Source organism: Triticum dicoccoides, chromosome 5A (genome assembly GCF_002162155.2).
Source record: "Triticum dicoccoides isolate Atlit2015 ecotype Zavitan chromosome 5A, WEW_v2.0, whole genome shotgun sequence".
Taxonomy (NCBI): Eukaryota; Viridiplantae; Streptophyta; class Magnoliopsida; order Poales; family Poaceae; genus Triticum; species Triticum dicoccoides.
The window spans coordinates 6572086-6595447 of NC_041388.1; the positions used below are offsets into that span (position 1 = coordinate 6572086).

At 40.2% G+C, this 23362-nt stretch overlaps 1 long non-coding RNA gene, 8 other non-coding genes and 1 pseudogene across 9 annotated transcripts; all 10 read left to right on the forward strand.

Annotated features, from left to right (window-relative positions):
• Positions 1 to 455: 455 nt before the first annotated feature.
• On the forward strand, positions 456 to 554 carry LOC119304670. The gene has a single exon (XR_005148397.1). It is a non-coding gene; the product is annotated as a small nucleolar RNA Z101 (small nucleolar RNA).
• Positions 555 to 618: 64 nt separating this feature from the next.
• Positions 619 to 704, forward strand: LOC119304676. The gene has a single exon (XR_005148403.1). It is a non-coding gene; the product is annotated as a small nucleolar RNA Z102/R77 (small nucleolar RNA).
• Positions 705 to 820: 116 nt separating this feature from the next.
• On the forward strand, positions 821 to 903 carry LOC119304680. The gene has a single exon (XR_005148405.1). It is a non-coding gene; the product is annotated as a small nucleolar RNA Z102/R77 (small nucleolar RNA).
• A 194-nt stretch (positions 904 to 1097) lies between these two features.
• On the forward strand, positions 1098 to 1198 carry LOC119304669. The gene has a single exon (XR_005148396.1). It is a non-coding gene; the product is annotated as a small nucleolar RNA Z101 (small nucleolar RNA).
• A 72-nt stretch (positions 1199 to 1270) lies between these two features.
• LOC119304672 lies at positions 1271 to 1357 on the forward strand. The gene has a single exon (XR_005148399.1). It is a non-coding gene; the product is annotated as a small nucleolar RNA Z102/R77 (small nucleolar RNA).
• Positions 1358 to 1786: 429 nt separating this feature from the next.
• Positions 1787 to 1882, forward strand: LOC119304666. Its single transcript, XR_005148394.1, has one exon. It is a non-coding gene; the product is annotated as a small nucleolar RNA Z101 (small nucleolar RNA).
• Positions 1883 to 2078: 196 nt separating this feature from the next.
• On the forward strand, positions 2079 to 2173 carry LOC119304668. Its single transcript, XR_005148395.1, has one exon. It is a non-coding gene; the product is annotated as a small nucleolar RNA Z101 (small nucleolar RNA).
• Positions 2174 to 2379: 206 nt separating this feature from the next.
• On the forward strand, positions 2380 to 2458 carry LOC119304681 (annotated as a pseudogene).
• A 613-nt stretch (positions 2459 to 3071) lies between these two features.
• Positions 3072 to 3157, forward strand: LOC119304720. Its single transcript, XR_005148436.1, has one exon. It is a non-coding gene; the product is annotated as a small nucleolar RNA snoR8a (small nucleolar RNA).
• A 215-nt stretch (positions 3158 to 3372) lies between these two features.
• On the forward strand, positions 3373 to 8213 carry LOC119296784. The gene is made up of 5 exons (XR_005145381.1): positions 3373 to 3551; positions 4592 to 4734; positions 5673 to 5924; positions 6943 to 7082; positions 7931 to 8213. It is a non-coding gene; the product is annotated as an uncharacterized LOC119296784 (long non-coding RNA).
• Positions 8214 to 23362: the final 15149 nt, after the last annotated feature.

Genomic DNA, 23362 nt, shown 5'->3' on the forward strand with positions numbered 1-23362 from the left:
AGCCTAAGTATATATGCTGATGTGTTAGTGCTGCTGCTTGCTCTAATATTTTATCATTACCATGAATAAGTGATCATGGTTAAACTTTGACTAAAACTGGAGCACGCGTCCCTTTCCGATGTTCAATTTCTATGAATACGCATCAGCATCTTTTGGTTAAGGAAAATGAAGAATTTTTCTCCCTGTTTGTTTGTGTATGATGAACACTTATGTCTCTCACGTGTGATGAAGTATGTTCCTGTTATATGTAGTTGCACTGGCTAGTGAGATGAGGATATAATTACATTATTGATGGATGATATGATGTCCAATGAATCATGCATTAGCTCTATCTGATCATATCCCATACTGGTTTTTATTTTGTGTCTTGAATAAAAGAAAACTTTGCAATTTGTCTAATTTTTCTTATTTAATTTGTTGTCAGTTTCTTTATTTTTGTTGTTGAAAGAGTGTTGTCGATGCAGATGAGGAGACACAAGTATATGGGTAATTTACGTCTTGAGGCAGTTGTGTGATGCCACACTGTTTTTGACCTTGGAGATGTGATGCATCCCCGACACGCGTTTTTTGTGTTCTTGGTGCTTATCTTTTTAAAAAAAATGGGTTTTAAGTGGTGAGAGATGAGATGACGAATGGGATTAATTTCCCTATTGGTTTGATTGGGCGATATGATGGCCTCAATACTGAACCGAATATGATCATCTTCTTGTTTACCCGAAAAACAATGTGTTTCTGCTTGCCCTCATCATGTTCCTTAACCATGTTATTTGTAAAGCAATTTCGTTTGTTCAGTAGACTTATTTCATAGTTCAATAAACGGAGATGAGATAATGAATGATTAATTTACCTACTGGTTTGATTGGTAACATGATGGCCTAAATACTGAACCGAATCTGATCATCCTCTATGGTTTGATATGAAAAGAAATGAATTTCTTTTAAGCTTTTCCAGCTTCAAAGATATGGTGTTTTTTGTTCCAGGATGGTACCAAAAATTATTTTAGTGCTGTTGTAAAACTAACTAGCAATGTATGATATTTGAAATTAGAAACCTTGTTTTCTAATTGAATTTGATAGTTTTTTGGTTGAAATGGGCGTAGCTGACACGGATGAGGAGACACGTGTTTTTATGGGTAATTTGCTTCTAAGGCATTTATGTGATGTCCCACTCTTTTCACCTTGGAGATCTGATGTCGGTGCCCTCACTGTTTTATTTTTTCCCTCCTAGTAATTTCTATTAAATAATAATAATTTTTCGTTTAATTGGTGAGAGATGAGATGATGAATGAGATTAATTTCCCTATTGGTTTGATTGGCCGATATGATGGCCTCAAATACTGAACCGAATCTGATCATCCTCTTTTCCGCAAAAAAGAAAACCAATGTGTGTTTCCTAAATCCGATGTTTTTGGTAGAGTAATTTCATTTATTCTATAGATGGTTATTTTCTAAGTTAATAGCCAGATAGATAATGAATGATTAGTTTCTCTACTGGTTTTATTAGCATGCTTGATGGTCTGAATTTTGAACCAAATCTGATCATAGTCCCTGGGTTGATACTGAAAGAAATTATTTCAGTGTAATAATCTAAAAATAAACCATAAAGGTTGTATCTTTGAATTTAGAAATGAGCTTAGTAGCGAGCCTCAACGAAAACCTTTGCTGTGCTGCAAGACTTGTCATTCTTTGCATGCCTGTTATTCCTTTCTTCTGGTTGTAGTTTCTCTTGGTATTTCTAGTTTTTTTTCTTTTTCTTGTTCTTGCTGCTATTTCTTGGAGGAGCATTGTTTTTGCAGATGACGAGACACAAGTTTTATGGGTAATTTGCATCTGAGGCGTCCCTGTGATGTCACTCTTTTCACCTTGGAGATATGATGCATCCTTGATAATATTCTCTTCCTATGTGATTTTTCCCTAATTTGTTTCTTTTTGGGTGAAATGAGGATTGAATTATTTCGTTGATGGACCATATGATGTCCATGGAATCACGTATTAGCTCTACCTAATCATATGATCTACCGAGTTTTGTTCTCTCATATCGGAGAATTTCAATTTTTGTTGTTGTTGAAATAGGCTCTCTTGACGCAGGTGAGGAGACATGAGTTTATGGGTAATTTGCGCCTGAGGCATTTCTGTGATGTCACTTTTTTCACCTTGGAGATCTCATCCATCTTGCATCATTTATTTCTTTTGCGCTCTTGGTATCTTTCTTTAAAAAAAAGATTTGGATTTTAGATTAATTGTCCAAGAATGAGACGTTTACTGAACCGAATCCGATCATCCTCTTTCCATGAAAAAGCCAAACTGTTTTTGCTTGGCTTGCCTTGTTCAATGTAGAGTAATTTCATCTCTTCATTTCCTAATTTAATCGGTGGAGGCGAGATGATAAATGATTAATTCCCACATTGGTTTGATTTGCCAACATGATGGCCACAGTACTGAATTGAACCTGATCATCATCCCTTTTTCGTTATGAGAAAGTAACGGGTTTGTTTTTAGCTATTTCTTGTTGAAAATGTCGCAGTTTTTCTTTGTAAGTTGGTACCAGAAATCATTCTTTTCATGATGTAGTTTCTTTCGAAATCTATTGTTTTTCTTGTTCCCGCTGCTCTTTCTAGGAGGAGCATTGTTGACGCAGATGAGACACAAGTTTTATGGGTAATTTGTGTCTGAGGTGTCTCTGTGATGTCACGCCCTTTTTGCAACGGAGAAGTATTAGCTCCATCTCAGGCCTAGGAGTTTATATCACGATTCTCACTCCAAATATCGTTAGATGGGTCTGAATATGTTGGATTAGGTCGCTACCGAGTAAGGTGGTCTTAATATACATGTGTAAACTAGGCATAGAATGTTTGCTTCCAAACCGATGAATCTTTTAACCTGACTGAACATGATAGATCAAAGACGGAATGTTACAAGAAGAATGAGCTTATTTCTGGTGTTTTTGTATTCAGATATTTCTTAGAGCACAAATCCGTCTACATGGATCTTGTGTTACACACGCGCCAAATTCTAGTTTAATCTCTGTGCTTCTATCATTTGCGTTCTTATGGTACTTCTGATTTGCCCTTTGGTGGTGCAGTGATTATGAAACATTCCTCGTACTTACCGGAGATCCCCATGAATGACTCCTATACACCCATAGAATCTGATCACCACTGAACAGTACTTCTGGTTTCACTGGATTCTTGTTTTTTGTGTTTATTTGCCCCGAGAATGTTTTGCTTTTGGAGTCTGAATCTGAAGGTAAATTATTCTGGTTTCATGTTTTTGCTTGGTTGTTCCTGGTTTCATCTTTTCTAGTTTCATCTTCTTTTGCAAGATAGGCTCTGTGTATGATTAACTACTTATGCTATGGTTGCTTGTATCAGCTATGATCTTCTATTTGTATGGAGAGACTATGTTTATATTGTCTTCTGCATGTACATTTGATAGGCTAGAGCTAATGTGAATGGTGTCAATAATTCGCTGGCAAGAGCAGCTAGCGAAGGCTAAACTGAAGCTGCCAAATGCTTGCCATAGATTGCTGCAAACCCAAACCGTCCAGATGAGGTGACCTTGTCTCTTTTTTATATGTGTTTTTACTTGCTTGGAATCTACTTTGGTGGCATGTGAAAGTGAATTTGATGCAACACAACCTTACATAGTTCTAGAAATCAATTTGATTTGTTCAACCTGTAGTAACTCATTCAATACAACCATGTTAGGAACTCTTGCTCCCTTGGTGGCAGCATCACTGGTTCTAGAAGAAGAGTACAATTGTGTAGGTGCAGTCGCTTTTTTTTGTTTGTTGAAGACACTCACTGTTTCATTATAATTTATTCTGGCCCAGAGACATGCTGGCCTTCTTCTTTCAAGACCATGTGTTCCTATGATCCTGTACCCACCCCAATCAATCTATTTTTCACGTCTTAATTGCAGTTTCATCCCATTGTCTTGGTGATTCCGATGATGTGAACTTGTGTGGATCCAGTATTTTTAGGTAAATTTATTTGTCAGAGCATTATGTTTTGTCTCGTTACACACACATATACGTCCTGCTTGATTATATGCCATCTATACATTTTCCAAACGGGGTTCTCTAGGCTTGAGTGGAGCAATACTGGTCGAAGTACTTGTTCCTGGCAGTTTCATACTTACGCTGGCAATGCTACCCTCAGCCATTGCGTTGCTACTTCATGTACACAATGACGTCAAAGTTTTGATAGTCCAGAACATAGTTTTTGCTTTCAAATTTTAGTTTGGTCAACATTGTGATAGCTCAAACTATATGTACTGTTTTGGAGTACCTCCAGGTTATTTCGCGGCTATTTCTTTGACGTTATGTAAACCTTGGATAAGCTTTTGGCTGCCGCTGAAACTATTGAGTTTCAATAGTATGTGTTGTTTTCTCCAGTCTGAAGTTTTAGTGCTCTCGCTTCACATCTTTGATAGATTTTGTGACAATTTTATCATGCCTCTTCTCTTCTGTGTATGGATGCTGGATGTTGTGCTCTGATTTGTGAGTTTTGGCATGGTCCAGTTCGTACCTTTGCCTCAACTACAACCTGCGTCGCACCTTCCTGATTCCTCTTGTTTGTGTTTGTTCCCAGGATTCAAGTCTATACTTGCACCCTCTTACTGGCCTTTGCTGTGGTGCGTCGGCCTCCGACGAAAGACCGGAAGTTTGCAGTAGGAGCAGCATCTTTGACCCCTTCCTGACGAGCTGCAGGTCGTAGACGAGGTCCCAGTCAAGGTATTTTCTCCTCCCCTTCCTTCCCTTTCCTGTCAATTGCTTGTGTGAAAAGCAATTTTGATCAAAAATAAATCTGCTTATTTAACGGACTGCCACTTCACATTGATTTCAACATGGCTTGTTTGTTGTATCATTAGTGTTCCATATCATGTCAGTTTATCTCCCACCTGCTGGTTGTTCACTGTCTCGTTTGTCTCTGGCTATGGAAGGCCTCATTTGTAGTATGTTTTTGGTTTACGAAAGGATCCTGTCCTAGCAATTATTGGGAAACAGACTTGTGCTTATCAAGTAAGTTGCTTGGCATGTTATGTTCCGGTGAGTTTCTCTTTTCTGCTGTAGTTGGGTAGTGCTGTGTTGCGTGCACCCAGTTTTTCCTTGTCCATCTAGCTAGAAGAGCTAGACTGGATTAATTAATCAGCCCCCAACTAATTCTCAACAGTGAAAGGATGATTGATGTATGCTGCCACTACCAATAGTGAAATGATGATTTTAGACTGAAACGCTATGATGGTGCCCTGGTTCAAATGGAGTGCCCATGTTTAGGTCATTTTTATCCTCTTGTCATTGAGTGTCACCAATGATAATCCATGTAGAATGGGACTTAGTGTCGCCAGTATTTTTCTGTTTGCTGAGATGCATCAAGTGGCGAATCGGCTTTCTGCTCGCTATAGTATGCGAAAGTTTATTTTGTAGTCGATGCCTTAGTCTTCAGGTTGCATCCTCTAGTTCTTGTTCCCTAGCTCAATGTCGTTGATTATTTTGCTGAATCAGCCAGTGTTTCTGTTGTTGCTTTTGGACTAGGCGCTCTCCTATTTATGTTTTTATGGCCGACTTTGGGAGTGTAGACAAAGGTCTCATTGTTTTCTTTTATTGTGACACATAGGGAAGTTTTGGATGGGCTGGTATAATAATCTCACTTTCTTTCTCTCTCTGCCCAGGTAGGGGGAGACTGTTCTTGCGGAGGGCAAGAAGATGGATGGATGGTGTAAAACTGAGCTTGTGCATTTTGGGTTGCTGCTGAATGTTCTGGTGGTGTTCCCGACTCGGGCCTGATTGATGGGTTGGTGTTTTGTATTCAAGTGATGCTGTCTGGCTCTCCTTAGCTTGTGGTGTGAGTGAAGAAGGACAGATGAACGTCGTCATGGTGAAGCCCGAGGCCATGATGATGGATGGAGCATTGTCGCCGTCAAGTAAGTTAGTTTGTCTTGTTCTTTTCTGAATTGTGAACGCTTTCGTAGGAAAATGAGATCGGAGTCGTAGTATCTCTTAAGAAATCATCCATCTCGGTACTGGTATTGATTGTATAGGTCGGGAAACGAAAAATTCACCTGTTGTACCACCATTGTTATGCTCGTCACTTATGCCATGCATAGATGGATCATATATACCTTTATTTCGTGTTATCAACTAACAGATTTATGATAAAATCTGGACAATAATGAATTTGATAGCAATGAAATGAAATGAATCTGTGTGTGTTTGGCGGCTCGGGTCGCGGTTTATGGGTGTAGTGGAATAGGGAGGGGTGGGGAGTGGAAGGCAGCTGGGAGCCAATGTACGCACGGCTTGTTAAAATTTTTTGCCCGGTGACTGGGATCTATTTTTCGAGGCCATGGTTGACCGTTTCATTCTCTAGAGAAGATAGATTGCTTTTCTGCTGATTCTTTTGATTTTGTTGGTTCATATGTTTAGATAGATGGTGCGTTCTTGCTGTTGCTATCGACCACTGGAGCTGCTTGCTTTTCTTTTTAGCTTTTTGTTTTGTTTGACACTTGATATGGTCTTAGGCTCCGCTTCTTGAGATGGAACGTTGCTGTTTTGTTCAATTGTGAGATTACAAGTTGGTGCACCCTAGGCCTACACAAAGACATATGCCAGTTTGAGTGCCAAAAGTGCTGCTCTGATATTCAACTATGTTTTGAAATTACGAATTGCTTCTCTTTGTGTGCCGTGATGTTGCATATAACGAATTCATGATGTCCTTGTTAGATTCTAGAGTAGTTTGCTAACATTGGCCACAAGAGTAATTTTCACAGTTTTTTAGGGGAGATCCTCACTGTTTTAAGAATGGCTATTTCTGCAGATAATTTACTTGCATTTTGTATAGCTTGACTGCTTCTTAGCTGGCAGCGGCATCTCAACTAGATAGATACTGCCCTTCCTTTATGCCTATGTCATGTGATTCCTCTTGTTTGTGTTTGTCGCCAGGATTCAGGCCTATACATGCACCCTCTTGCTGGCCTTCGACGTGGTGCCTCGGCCTCCCATAGAAGACCGGAAGTTTACAACAGCAGCATCTCCGACCCCTTCCCGACGAGCTGCATGTCGTAGACAAGGTCCCAGCGGAGGTATGTCCTCCTCTCCTTCCTTCCCTTTCTTGCAAGTGCTTGTGTGAAAAGCAATTTTGATCAAAAATAAATCTGCTTATGTAACGGGCTACCACTTCACATTGATTTCAATGTGGCTTGTTTGTCGTATCTTTAGTGTTTAGCAGTTCACTACTGGAGTGCAATCTATGCTTTATTTTGTCAGTACAAGGGCCTCAGTTTTCTCCCGTGAAAGGGATGCTTGTTGTTCACTGTCTCGTTTGTCTCTGGCTACGGAAGGCCTCATTTCTAGTATGTTTTAGTTTTACAAAGGGCCTTGTTCTAGCATTATTGGTAAACAGACTTGTCCTTATCAAGTACTCCCTCCGTTCGGAATTACTTGTCGCAGAAATGGATGTATCTATATGTATTTTAGTTCTAGATACATCCATATCCAAGACAAATAATTCCGAACGGAGGGAGTAAGTTACTTGGCATGTTATGTTCCTGTGAGCTTCTCTTTTGCTGCTGTAGTTGGGTGTTGTGCTGCATGCACTCCAGCTAGAAGAGCTAGACTGGATTAATCAATCAGCCCCCAACTAAATCTCCACAGTGAAAGGATGATTGATGTATGCTGCCACTACCAACGTAGTATATACATGTCTTGCCTGAATATATAGGAAAATTTACTTACTGATTTAAGGAAGGAGCTAAACTAAACTCAACTGGTACGTACAGGTTGTGGTCTGGTTGTGCGACTGTCATCTAGTAAAATGTAGCTTGCTGGGTAATATGACATCTGCTGCTGATGTTGTCCTGTCGATGCTATAATATCATATATGTTGCAAACCGGTAGGTACTAATGTTTACCGGACCGGACTGGTGTGCAGGTGCCTGTGCAATGATGCGTCGAAAGCTTTGTTGGCGTCGCCCAGTTGCTGTTGGGCTCTTGTTATCTTGTGGTGCGACCGAATAAGGATGGACCGACGGAGGTCGTGGTGGTGAAGCCCGAGGACATGATGGATGGAACCGTTTGTTGCTGTTCGTCGAGATTAGTTGTTTCAAGAATTGTTGTGCTGTGTTGGTAGGATGGATGCATTGGAGTAGATAGGTAGGTAGGTAGGTACTTGGATATCATCCATCCTGGTAGTGGTATTGATGGATGGTATAGGATGAGGCAAAGCACTCGAGTTGTTGTATTTCTACTCGCAAACACTATGTGATATATAGTTCCATTGTTTCGATACTTCTCAAATTTCCACCACATGTGTTATGCTGCCGAAATTTCTGGCCGAAATTTTGTCCTTGTTTGTGAGGTAAAATAAGTTTTAGGGTGTTGAATGCAAAATGTTAGGGTCTTGGCAGCAAGTTTCTGTTTTTGGTGGGGATGGAAATATAAAAAATATAAAAAAATGTTTTCCGTTTTTTTGTTGTGTTATATTTTCGTTTTCTTGATATTTCTTTTCTGTTTTTCTTCAATTTTACTTTGGTTTTCTTTGTTTCCTAAATGGATTTCCTACTTTTCTCATTATATTTGGTTTTATTTGTTTCTGTGTTTTCTTCAGTGTTTTGCTTTTTTGTTTGTTATTTTTTTGGTTTAGTCAGCTTTGTTTTTTATAAAAAAATTTATATTTTTCTTAATATATAATGTACATTTTTAGGGCACAAACCAAACGTTTTTCTTGTACACATGGACATTTTTGATTATTTGAAAATATGTTCATGAAATTATAAAAAGTTCATGTATTTTGGTAATTTCACAGGTTCATAAAAAGTTCATTGTGTTTTCAAAGTTCACAAATTTTAAAATAGTTCATGGATTTGAGAAATATTCATAAATTTGAAAATGTATACATGGATTTGAAAAACAAATCATGAAATTGAAAAATGTCCATATGTTTGAGAATTGTTTGTGATTTTTATGTTCAAAAATTAAAATCATCATGACAATTGTATTTTGAGAAAACAGGGAGACCAGCCTAAAAAATCCGAAGGGAACCTTAAAAGGTTCCTTAAACTGGTGATGTGAGAAATCTTGATTGGGACACTATGTTGCCATAGGTGCTTCTGTGTTCGCTAATTGTCGGTGCCGAAGGAAGGGACGCCTTCAACGCTAAATAGGATGCGGCAAATAGAGTTTTCCGTAAAGAGCTATCACCCATGTAAGCGAAGGTCTTCCACCCGAGTGGACTGGCCAATTTGTATGTCTACACAACGTTTCGTTGCTTTGACCATGCGACAGCTATGTGTCGCCCGTACCGCGTTCGAATAGGAATCGCCTATGTTTAACACAATAGTGGGTTAGCCCATTTAGCGCAGTAGTTGCTGCGACTCGTACCATTGCCGTACGTTCGATCGGTCCGGTTTTCGTCAATTTTTCATTCTTTGCTTCCTTTTTGCATTTTTATTTTTTTTCATGTTTTTTAATCTTTTGTTCCTTATTTTTTTACTTTGGTTTTCTTTGTTTTTTGAATGTTTTTCTCTCAGTTTTACTTTCTTTCTTCATTATATTTGGTTTTCTTTGTTTCTTTCTTTTTTTTAGGTCTGGTTAAGTATTTTGCTTTTTTGTTTGTGGGTTTATCGGTTTCCTTTTTTTAACGCATGCGCCAATGCATAACGGCTGCTTAAAATGGGTTGATAATGCCAAGAGAGATCAAGGTAGAATAAACATGGCAAGAGAGGAGTTCATAAAGAGGGATATAAAGGACTAAAATATCACCAAAAAACTAGTCATGGATAAGGGTACGTGAAAGTTAGCTCTCCACTTGCGGCGCCGGAGGACGTGACGGTGGTGGTGATGACGTCTCCCTCGAAGTCCACGTCGCCGACCAAAGTCTCGGTGGCCATTGGGATTTATGCTCACGGCGGCTAGGTAGCACAAACACACAGGAAGAGATCTAAAGGAGAGCCCAAGCTCTAAACAAGGCGAAAACCCGGCGAACGGCGTCGCGAGAAGCGTGGCGGCGGGCAGGGTAATTATTGTTACGGAACAGGAGAAGTAGCCGGAGACATCTCAATTCTCAAACAACCCCTCAAACTATTGGAAACTACTCCGTATTTGGTATTACCTATCGACTCGAGATGGGACGAGTTACCTGGCCGGAGACCAAGTCTAATTCAAATGAGCCCGCAAAAAAAAAGTCTAATCCAAATGCAAACTCCTGCAGAACAAGTTTAAATTTATGAAGGGGTGGCTACCAGAGAGGGATTTTTGAAAGAGAGCACTGGGATGCTTTTTGGTTGGTAGTACTGGAGTTCTGCTTATGTGGCAGTGGCAGAAAATTGAGATGATCTGACTATCATTTTATCCTAAATCGGCCTTTTAGAAACTCTCGATATTAGATATATAGACTCTGAGTTTGAAAACCTAAGTGAGGGACAACTTCTCACCCTTCGCTCGCGTCACCTCAGGGGGGCGGCTCGGGCGAACCCTAGCCGCCGCCACCGCCCCCGATCCCCCTTCCCCGCTGCTGCCGGAGGAGGCAAGTGAGCAAAGCTCGCCCGGCGAACAGCGGACGCCGGGCTCTCCTCCCACTCTCGTGTGGGGGCCGCTGGCCAAGGCATGGTGGCGCCCATGGGCGCCCGGCATGACGGCGGAGATGGAGCGCTGGGGCGACGGACCCGTGGGATCCGGCGGCGGCTGTGCCACCACGGCTGCGAGGGCAGCGTGGGGGCCGACCATGGTTGCTGGTTGGCGGCGGATCTAGACTTCCTGACCCAGATCTGTTCCCCTCCCGTGCTGGTCCTAGGGTTCTTCTAGCGCCAAGACGGTGTTCTGTTTGATGTCGTTCCTCATTGATCTGGCCATTGAAGAGTCATGGAAGGCTCCACCGGAGATCTCCATTGGGTGCTTGCCGCGTGTAGATTGCTGGATCAGATGATATTCGGTCGTGTGCGCCCCGATCAAACACCTATGTCCAGTCAACGTCCTCTTCGGCCATCGTGCTGCAGGGAAAATACTCGAATTGGGATCAACGGGTGATGAATAACCAGCGAATACTGGAAAGCAGGAGGGAATTGAGGGAAAGGACGAGGTGGATGTAGTGATGGACCTAGGAGTTTATTGTTCACTAGATGCATTGTCGAAAATACTATTTTAACAGAAGAAAAAAGCATCATATGACATTTGTGAATGTTTAAGAATATCAAAAGACAGTGCAGCAAACATTACTAAATATGATGCAGTGATGGACCTAGGAACTTATTTTTCACTAGATTCATTGTCGAATGTACTATTTTAACAGAAGAAAAAAGCATCATATGACATTTGTGAACGTTTAAGAACATCAAAAGGCAGTGCAGCAAACATTACTAAATATGATGCAGTGATGGACCTAGGAACTTATTTTTCACTAGATTCATTGTCGAAGATACTATTCTCACAGAAGAAAAAAGCACCATATGACATTTGTGAATGTTTAAGAACATCAAAAGGCAGTGCAGCAAACATTACTAAACATTACTAAACATTTGTGATAGGCTCAGACTGATAAGCATTCATGGCGCACGCAGCACCAACAGCCACGAGCGCACTTTATCTCTGTTGCCGTTTTTTTTATTTTATATAGTGAAAACAATCAAACACACCTTACACATGTGGGAATAGAGAGAGAGAGAGAGAGAGAGAGAGAGTAGTACTAATTTTAGTCCTGTCATCCTACTTTCAAAAAACAAAAAGAAAAAGAAAAAAGAAAACTAAATATGATGTACTAGTATTAAGCAATTCATTGCCTATTTACTTATTGGCGATTAATTGTTCGCTTGTTTGTTGCTGATTTAGTGGCTAGGCAAGCAGGGGCGGATCCAGGATGAAAACTGAGAGGGGGCAAAGATGTGTAGTGAACTTTGTTTTACGGAGAGATGTGTACAAACTAATGGTTAGATCAGTTTAAAAAGTAACCACACAACCACACAAGCATGTATAGTGACTAAGAATAATAAGCAAAAATATATATTTCCTTACAATATAATTTCTGCACACACATAACTACGACAAGTTTGTTGCAAAGTCAAAGTAAACTAACCATTTAAGACACAGTGACTTGAAAAATAGCAATATGTTGTTCCTAATCTTCTTGAACAAAATTTCTAGCCTTCAATCCGTAAGAGAAAAGGTACATGTTCAAAACAAGGGAGAATTCACAGGCAAAAAGGTAGAATTTAAACATGAATAAATAAATACATTTAAGCCCATTACCTCCCCTCCATTTCATCGCACAACAATTTTTTCCATGGAAGCTTTAACTATCATTCATTAGGGATGGTATCCAAGATTTCACTTCTGCAAAGCAAATGAGGCTATGACTCAGAAAAGAATCATCACTCACATCTTCTTACGTAAAGCAATATTCCTGAACTTCAGAGCGAGAACAATCTCAATGGATGGGGGAGGTTTTTTCAATCATTCTAGGTTGAAATTTGGATGCATGAGGCTCATAAGTTCCCCATGCAAAGTACTATCTCCTAATTTGTTATGATGATTGCGATTGAAATCTGTATATTCTCTTACTTTTAGATGGATTCGGAGGAACCTAAGAGAAACCTCCATTAGCTCCCTTGCCAATCACAAAGTTGAGGCATTAAATAAAATATCATACATGAAGGCAGATAGTCCCTATAGATTTATTCCACTCTCGCATACTCAAACTTATTTTGTAAAAAAATATTCCATGATGCTAGAATCAATCAACCTGATTATCAATTGGTATGCTGTACAGAGTATATATCCTAAATAAAACTCATTCAATTACTAACATGGAAATCGAAAAAGACAACAATTTATAAATTTGAACTGAATCTAGAAAAGATGAACATGCCCTAGGACTTACCTCGATCGCGCAGAAACAGCGTCCCAGATACAAATTGCAAGGGCCATAGATCCGCAAGCCGGCCGGCCGGCCAGCCTGCACAACGCAGATCCAAGGCGATTGCCGGAGAAGGGAGATGCGCTTGGAAGGGCGCATCGCGTTTTGTCTGGGCGGCAGGCGGCGAGTTTCATTTAGCTAGGGCTCAGGTCTTTTTTTTTTTTTTTGAGGGGTAGGGCTCAGGTCTTAGTTCGTGTGATTCACGAAACTGTCAAAGACGCCGCTTCGTGCAAAGTAATACGTTCGTGTATACATGCGTGATGGTTGATGGATGTTCGTATGTGACAAGGCCATTGCCTAGGTGGGCTGGTTGTCTCTGAGAGTATGGGCTTTCGAAGGAGAACCAGAAAAAACAAACAAGTGGGGGCAAAGACAGCGGGCTGAGAGGGGGCAAAGCTCTAGAGTAGAGGCCCAGTATGAGAGGGCCAAAAATTCGAGTGGGGGCATTTGCCCCCACAACCCTGTACTTGCGTTCGCCCCTGTAGGCTGTGTTCGGCTGGGAGGGATTTGGAGGGGGTTTGGCAGGGATTGAAATGGATTTAATCCCCTACAAGTCAAAACCTTCTCAAATCCCCTCCAATCCTCTTGTGAAGGGGTGTAACCGAACAAGGCTGTAGGCAAGCGGCAGAATAAGGCCCTGCTTGACGCCCTCGACAGGGTGAAAAGTGAGCTCATGACCGTGGGTTTTATGTCGTTGATTCTAACACTTGCTGGGGACTATATGTCCATGATCTGCATCCCTCGAGGAGCTGCCGGGACAATGCTACCCTGCAACTTGCATGGTGATGGTCGTCGCCGTCTTTCGGGTCTACCTGACCTGCGCTACTCCCACATAGTGAGATTACTCATTACTCATTTGAGTATAAACCAACTGCAGCAATTAATGGCGTTTCTTTATTTGCAATGCAAAAAATGCAGGGTATGGTGCCGCTGATACCAGCAAATGCCATGCATCAACTACACATCTTCGTCTTCTTCTTAGCGATTTTCCATGTCGCGTTCAGCGCCGCCACACTGTACATGGGTAGATCAAAGGTCCCCCCTCCTGACCCTACCTGTTGATTAAGGTTTTGTTGTTGTTGAGAAAACCTGTTAATTAAATGATTTCTTCGTTTGACAAACATTTACAAGTTCTTTTATTGGTAGGCGTTTAGATCAATTTACAATTTATAAGTAGTAGTACCACTTATTTTTTTATTTTAGTGAAAAAGTTAAAAGTTTGTTTTTTTTCTTCAGAAAATTGAAAAAAGAGTACTGGTAGGACTTGAAAACAATATTGAGCGAAAACTGGTAGGACTTAATCCTTTATCTTTATCTTTACCTATGCCTATACCTAATATCTAATCTATATCTATATCTATATCTATACTCTATATCTATATCTATATCTATACCTCTATACCTACTAATAAAGCAAGGTGATATTCTTAGTTTCGTCCCGCTTAGATGATTTTATCCAAGAAGCAGCTAACGAGGTGGTACTAAAATTAACGTACATATCCGATTTATTAGTCTGCAGTGTGTCAACAGAGAAACATGCCTCATGGGCCAGAATTTGCAGTGGGCCGGCGATCCATCGGCTTCCGAATAAAAAATAATAGCCTGTGGAGGGATTTGATCTCACGACCTGTACTCTCACACTTCCCGCCGCCACACTTCTGAAAAAGAAGAACAAGGAATTAACGGAGAGAAAAGATGGAAAATCCACGAGATATGCATGGTTCAGTTAATCGGACGCCTCGGGTTTTTTTTTTGAGAACTCGCCAAACTTTATTAATTATCAGCAAATGTCATAGATACACGGTTTGGGTCGTGAGGAATGCCCAACCAAACATGCATGTGGGCGTTGCTAATTAGCGCTCGCGCGTCGGAGCGCTCGCTTTCCGACCAGCCTTGTGTTCCAGATTGAAGCGGTTCCATGTGTTGTTTCCTTTTCCTTTATTTCCTTTTTTTAATTTGCATGCAAACCGTAAACATAAGTAAGGCCCATGAAACAAAAGCAGGATGCATGCACCCACCCACCGCCTTAAAATCAGGGGGGGAGAGAGATTAGAGGGAGGAGAGAGAGAGAGATTGGAGGGAGATCTCAGGGGAAGAAAGAGAGATTTATTTGAGGAAAGACCCCACGGTTAGATTAGGGGGAGATTTATTAGGAAAGAAAAAGGGGCCCACGGTTCCAACAATTCCCGCATGGGAATCGAGCGTCGCAGCGCTCGCTCGCCAAGGAGTAAATCCGCATGTCTACCTACATCTAGATTACAAGCAAACTTGGCGAGATTATGAGACGCCTCGGTTGGTGTAGTTAATGGGGGAAAGAGAGGCCCGACCAAAAATAGGTGATTGCCGGGGCCTTTGAAAGGAAGAAATTAAAAGGAAAGATGAGATCCGAAATTTCAAAAGAGAAGCCTGAAAAAATTGGTGATTATTCGGGCCTTAATAAAGAAGGAATTTGGAAAGAAGAAACTCGGACATGCATGGTGACATTAATGGAATTCCTGGATTGGTGGGAATTTAACACGCATCCAACGCATGGATTGATGGAGTTAATGGAAAAAAGCGAAACCGAATTAAATAGGGGATTGGGCTTGGATTGGTGGATTTGTGATGGAAAAAAGTGTGCAGGATGAAATGGGATTTTTGTAGAATCACATGCAACGATTGCGTATTTTTATTTGCTGCTGCCCCACGCTAATCTCGCAAGCATGCATAACTTTTCAGTTTTTTTAATGCACACACCACTTTTCAGTTAATTAGTCAGACTTTTTTTTGTCAGATGGAATGCTTTAAAAAGTATGGGACACATCTCCCTTGCTCAAGGTTCCAACAAGTGTTGGCCTACCGTGCACATCTCCTTTTTTTGCGGGGTGCACCTCTCCCTTGCTCACGGTTTCAACAAATCTGGACTGAGGGCAGTTAATTAAACCTGGACCGACGGTGTAAGATATAGTACATGCCAATTTTTTCTTCCGTTGTAACTAAAATCCCCTCGATCAATTGAAATACAGAAAGATACGGATGCGGACACGTCTATATCACTATATGGACTCTTACACATCAATTTTTTCTCCTCTGGCAAACATGTTCTACAAGTTGAAAGAAGTTTCCTTCATACCTGAATCGTTTCTTCTATATATATCTTCAGATTAAAAGAGCCGTAGTTTTCAGATTATCTACACACCTTACACAACTAACATGAACTTGCTAAAAGCAACAAAACGTAACCACTTTTGCAAGTTTCAAAGTTTTTCACATTTTTTATTCTAGATATTTGTATTTTTTCCCTTTTAGTAAAATAACTTTACTTCCATAATGTTCTTAGAGATGATAGTAATCTTATTAAAACTGAAATTTGATGGGAGAGGGAGATCCAGTTGTAGGGCGTGTTAGATTCAATTCGTGGTGCACTCTAATTGTATGCATCTCTTTTGGCCAGCGCCCAAAGATTAAAATTTCAGGAAAATCACGTGTTAAAAAATGTAAGTCTTATAAAAATGTTCCAACTCAATAAAATGGATTAGTTTTGTCGACATTTTTATTTTTTAAAAATAAATACCAAATAATCATGTTTTATTGAAAAGGAAAAAAATAAAAATATATTTCTTTGAGCAATGCCAACAGTCCATCAACCTTACATAAGTTATTCAATTCAACTTAGCTCTTGGAAAGAAGAAGAGAAAAACTTCCCCTCTTAAACTCGACAGCTTCATGTTGGATAGAATCTCATATCATTTTATACCGTCCTTTTGTTTAATTCCAAATTTAGATTTGTGTCATATGTTGCATGCCTACTGGTCTTATTTTATTAGATAGACATATTTTGTTTACCATAATTAGATCACAAGAAATTAACGTTTTAGTACATCAAGTTACTTTTCTTATGTAACCTGTGTAGAGTAATATGCATTTCTATAACTACCAGGCATGACTTCATTAGATTACAGTGCATACCAATAGTAACTACATATAAATACCTATCATGCCCAAGATAAGCTAGACAAGTAAAATTGATGGGGGCGTTTATGTCATTGGTAGCCGTGCATTTACAGTTTCATGATTGTCGGTGAGAATTTGTCTCTCCCGTTGCAACGCACGGGCATATTTTCTAATATTTTTTTTAATAATAAAGAGAATTGGGTTTCTGTCGTCCGTCATATAAATTGCCCCTGAAGTTGTCCCTATTTACCCACCATGCCACCGGTAAGTAAAGAAAACGATTATTTTTTTATTTAAAATCACCGTCAAATTTGGTTCTTATAGGACCGTCAATACAAATATATAACAGTTGTAGGAAGCCAGTGCAGTGGCTAAGGCCAAAGCTGTCCGCACGGGACACCAGGGTTCGATCCCCTGGTAGTACCCTTTTTCTTCCCTTTTCTGCAATATACAGGCGGTAATGGGCCGGCCCGTACTGACGCCCCTGTTTTTCTTTTGCTTTTTTCCTTTCTTTTTTTTCTGTTTTTCTTTCTTTAAATTACTATGGGATTGCCAAAAACACAAATTTCTAGAAAGTTATGCGTACTGAAAAAATATATAGATACATCATAAAATGTTTGTGAATTCAGAAAACATTTGAGAAATCATAAAAAGTTCGTGATTTAAAAACAAAACTGTTTGCATATTTAAAAAATTCACGATTTAAAAAATAATAAAATAAAAATTCTTGATTTTTAAAATATGATCGTGTATTCAAAACATATTTGGGAATTTGAAAACAATGTCCATGAAATTTTAGAAAATGTACACAAAAATTAAAACTGATTCTTATGTAACGAACAAAATAAACCATCGCTTAGGCAGAGGTTTTATTAGGTGATCTGTAAAGTTTATTAGGGGATCGTAAAATGTTCACGATTAAAAAAATTGTTCGCATATTATAGAAAAACATGATTTAAAAAGTTCAGAAAACATTTGAGAAATCATAAAAAGTTCGTGATTTAAAAACAAAACTGTTTGCATATTTAAAAAATTCACGATTTAAAAAATAATAAAATAAAAATTCTTGATTTTTAAAATGTGATCGTGTATTCAAAACATATTTGGGAATTTGAAAACAATGTCCATGAAATTTTAGAAAATGTACACAAAAATTAAAACTGATTCTTATGTAACGAATAAAATAAACCATCGCTTAGGCAGAGGTTTTATTAGGTGATCTGTAAAGTTTATTAGGGGATCATAAAATGTTCACGATTAAAAAAATTGTTCGCATATTATAGAAAAACATGATTTAAAAAGTTCAGAAAACATTTGAGAAATCATAAAAAGTTCGTGATTTAAAAACAAAACTGTTTGCATATTTAAAAAATTCACGATTTAAATAATAATAAAATAAAAATTCTTGATTTTTAAAATATGATCGTGTATTCAAAACATATTTGGGAATTTGAAAACAATGTCCATGAAATTTTAGAAAATGTACACAAAAATTAAAACTGATTTTTATGTAACGAACAAAATAAACCATCGCTTAGGCAGAGGTTTTATTAGGTGATCTGTAAAGTTTATTAGGGGATCATAAAATGTTCATGATTAAAAAAATTGTTCGCATATTATAGAAAAACATGATTTAAAAAACATATAGATACATCATAAAATGTTTGTGAATTCAGAAAACATTTGAGAAATCATAAAAAGTTCGTGATTTAAAAACAAAACTGTTTGCATATTTAAAAAATTCACGATTTAAAAAATAATAAAATAAAAATTCTTGATTTTTAAAATATGATCGTGTATTCAAAACATATTTGGGAATTTGAAAACAATGTCCATGAAATTTTAGAAAATGTACACAAAAATTAAAACTGATTCTTATGTAACGAACAAAATAAACCAGTGTTCCAGGCTGTATTAGTTGTGAAACAATTTCCACAATGTCTTAATTATGTGCCAAACTCGTAATTCAGATATTCATCTCTATGATCATATCATAGATCTTTTATCCTCTTGTCACGACGATCTTTCAACTTCACCCTGAAATTACTTGAACCTTTCAATAATTCAGACTCGTGATTCATCAAGTAAATATACTCAACATCTACTCAAATCATCTGTGAAGTAAGAACATAACGATATCCACTACACGCCTCAGCACTCATTGGACTGCACACATCAAAATGTATTACTTCCAACAAGTTGCTTTCTAGTTCCATTTTACTGAAAATGAGGCTTTCAGTCATCTTGCCCATGTGGTATGATTTGCATGTCTCAAGTGATTCAAAATTAAGTGAGTCCAAACGATCCATCTGTATAGAGTTTCTTCATGCATATCTACCAATAAACATGGTTCCCATGTCTCAATCCTTTCAAAAATGAGTGAGTCCAAAGATCCATCAACATGGAGCTTCTTCATGTGTTTTATACCGATATGACTTAAGTGGCAGTGCCACAAGTAGGTGGTACTATCATTACTATCTTATATCTTTTGGCATGAACATGTGTATCACTATGATCGAGATTCAATGAACCATTCATTTTAGGTACAAGACCATTGAAGGTATTATTCAAATAAACAGAGTAACCGTTATTCTCCTTAAATGAATAACCGTATTGCGATAGACATAATCCAATCATGTCTATGCTCAACACAAACACCAATCTCGATGGTAGAGGGAGCGTGCGATGCTTGATCATATCAACATTGGAAACACTTCCAACACATATCATCAGCTCACCTTTAGCTAGTCTCCGTTTATTCCGTAGCTTTTATTTCGAGTTACTAACACTTAGCAACCGAACCGGTATCTAATACCCTGGTGCTACTAGGAGTACTAGTAAAGTACACATCAACATAATGTATATCCAATATACTTCTATCGACCTTGCCAGCCTTCTCATCTACCAAGTATCTAGGGTAATTCTGCTCCAGTGGCTGTTCCCCTTATTACAGAAGCACTTAGTCTCGGGTTTGGGTTCAACCTTGGGTTTCTTCACTAGAGCAGCAGCTGATTTGCTGTTTCATGAAGCATCCCTTTTTGCCCTTGCCCTTCTTGAAACTAGTGGTTTCACCAACCATCAACAATTGATGCTCCTTCTTGATTTCTACTTTTGTGGTGTCAAACATCGCGAATATCTCAAGGAACATCATATATGTCCCCGATACATTATAGTTCATCACAAAGCTCTAGCAGCTTGGTGGTAATGACTTCGAAGAAACATCACTATCTCATCTGGAAGATCAACTCCCACTCGATTCAAATGATTGTTGTACTTAGACAATCTGAGCACAAGCTCAACAATTGAGCTTTTCTCCCTTAGTTGCAGGCTAAGAAAATCGTCGGAGGTCTTATACCTCTTGACGTGGGCACGAGCCTGAAATCCCAATTTCAGTCCTTGTAACATCTCATATGTTCTGCGATGTTTCAAAAACGTCTTTGGTGCCTCAATTCTAAACCATTTAGCATTATGCACTGAACTATCATGTAGTCATCAAAACGTGTATGTCAGATGTTCGTAACATCCACAGACGACGTTCGAGGTTCAATACACTGAGCGGTGCATTAAGGACATAAGCCTTCTATGAAGCAATGAGGACAATCCTCAGTTTACGGACCTAGTCCGCATAATTGCTACTATCAACTTTCAACTAAATTTTCTCTAGGAACATATCTAAACAGTAGAACAGAAACGTGAGCCACGGCATAATTTGCGAAGACCTTTTGACTATGTTCAGGATAATTAAGTTCATCTTATGAACTCCCACTCAGATAGACATCCCTCTAGTCATCTAAGTGATTACATGATCCGAGTCAACTAGGCCGTGTCCGATCATCACGTGAGACGGACTAGTCATCATCGGTGAACATCTTCATGTTGATCGTATCTACCATACGACTCATGCTCGACCTTTCGGTCTCTTGTGTTCCGAGGCCATGTCTGTACATGCTAGGCTCGTCAACACCCGTTGTATTCGAACGTAAGAATCTATCACACCCGATCATCACGTGGTGCTTCGAAACGATGAACTTTCGCAACGGTGCACAGTTAGGGGGAACACTTTCTTGAAATTTTAATGAGGGATCATCTTATTTACTACCGTCGTTCTAAGCAAATAAGATGTATAAACATGATAAACATCACATGCAATCAAATAGTGACATGATATGGCCAATATCGTATTGCTCCTTTTGATCTCCATCTTCGGGGCTCCATGATCATCATCGTCACCGGCATGACACCATGATCTCCATCATCATGATCTCCATCATCGTGTCTTCATGAAGTTGTCTCGCCAACTATTACTTCTACTACTATGGCTAACGGTTAGCAATAAAGTAAAGTAATTACATGACGTTTATGTTGACACGCAGGTCATAAATAAATTAAGACAACTCCTATGGCTCCTGCCGGTTGTCATACTCATCAACATGCAAGTCGTGATTCCTATTACAAGAACATGATCATCTCATACATCACATATATCATTCATCACATCCTTTGGCCATATCACATCACATAGCATACCCTGCAAAAACAAGTTAGACGTCCTCTAATTGTTGTTTGCATGTTTTACGTGGCTGCTATGGGTTTCTAGCAAGAACGTTTCTTACCTACGCAAAAACCACAACGTGATATGCCAATTGCTATTTACCCTTCATAAGGACCCTTTTCATCAAATCCGATCCAACTAAAGTGGGAGAGACAGACACCCGCTAGCCACCTTATGCAACTAGTGCATGTCAGTCGGTGGAACCAGTCTCACGTAAGAGTACGTGTAAGGTCGGTCCGGGCCGCTTCATCCCACAATGCCACCGAATCAAGATTGGACTAGTAACGGTAAGCATATTGAACAAAATCAACGCCCACAACTACTTTGTGTTCTACTCGTGCATAGAAACTACGCATAGACCTAGCTCATGATGCCACTGTTGGGGAACGTAGCATAAATTCAAAATTTTCCTACGTGTCACCAAGATCTATCTATGGAGAAACCAGCAACGAGGGGAAGGAGAGTGCATCTACATACCCTTGTAGATCGCTAAGCGGAAGCGTTCAAGTGAACGGGGTTGATGGAGTCGTACTCGTCGTGATCCAAATCACCGATGATCCTAGTGCCGAACGGACGGCACCTCCGCGTTCAACACACGTACGAAGCAGCGACGTCTCCTCCTTCTTGATCCAGCAAGGGGGAAGGAGAGGTTGATGGAGATCCAGCAGCACGACGGCGTGGTGGTGGAAGTAGCGGGATTCCAACAGGGCTTCGCCAAGCGCTGCGGGAGGAGGGAGATGTGTCATAGGAGGGAGAGGGAGGCGCCAGGGCTTAGGTGCAGTTGCCCTCCCTTCCCCCCACTATATATAGGGCCAAGGGAGAGGGGGAGGGCGCAGCCTTGCCCCTTCCTCCAAGGAAGGGTGTGGCCAAGGGGGGGAGGAGTCCATCCTCCCCAAGGCACCTCGGAGGTGCCTTCCCCCTTTAGGACTCTCCCCTCCTCTTGTCCCTTTGGCGCATGGGCCTCTAGGGGCTGGTGCCCTTGGCCCATATAGGCCAAGGCGCACCCCCTACAGCCCATGTGCCCCCCCGGGGCAGGTGGCCCCACCCGGTGGACCCCCGGGACCCTTCCGGTGGTCCCGGTACAATACCGGTGACCCCGAAACTTGTCCCGATGGCCGAAATAGCACTTCCTATATATACTTCTTTACCTCCGGACCATTCCGGAACTCCTCATGACGTCCGGGATCTCATCCGGGACTCCGAACAACTTTCGGGTTATCGCATACTAATATCTCTATAACCCTAGCGTCACCGAACCTTAAGTGTGTAGACCCTACGGGTTCGGGAGACATGCAGACATGACCGAGATGACTCTCCGGTCAATAACCAACAGCGGGATCTGGATACCCATGTCGGCTCCCACATGTTCCACGATGATCTCATCGGATGAACCACGATGTCAAGGACTTAATCAATCCCGTATACAATTCCCTTTGTCTATCGGTACGATACTTGCCCGAGATTCGATCGTCGGTATCCCGATACCTTGTTCAATCTCGTTACCGGCAAGTCTCTTTACTCGTTTCGTAACACATCATCCCGTGATCAACTCCTTGGTCACATTGTGCACATTATGATGATGTCCTACCAAGTGGGCCCAGAGATACCTCTCCGTTTACACGGAGTGACAAATCCCAGTCTTGATTCATGCCAACCCAACAGACACTTTCGGAGATACCTGTAGTGTACCTTTATAGCCACCCAGTTACGTTGTGACGTTTGGCACACCCAAAGCACTCCTACGGTATCCGGGAGTTGCACAATCTCATGGTCTAAGGAAATGATACTTGACATTAGAAAAGCTTTAGCATACAAACTACATGATCTTGTGCTAGGCTTAGGATTGGGTCTTGTCCATCACATCATTCTCCTAATGATGTGATCATGTTATCAACGACATCCAATGTCCATGGTCAGGAAACCGTGACCATCTATTGATCAACGAGCTAGTCAACTAGAGGCTTACTAGGGAC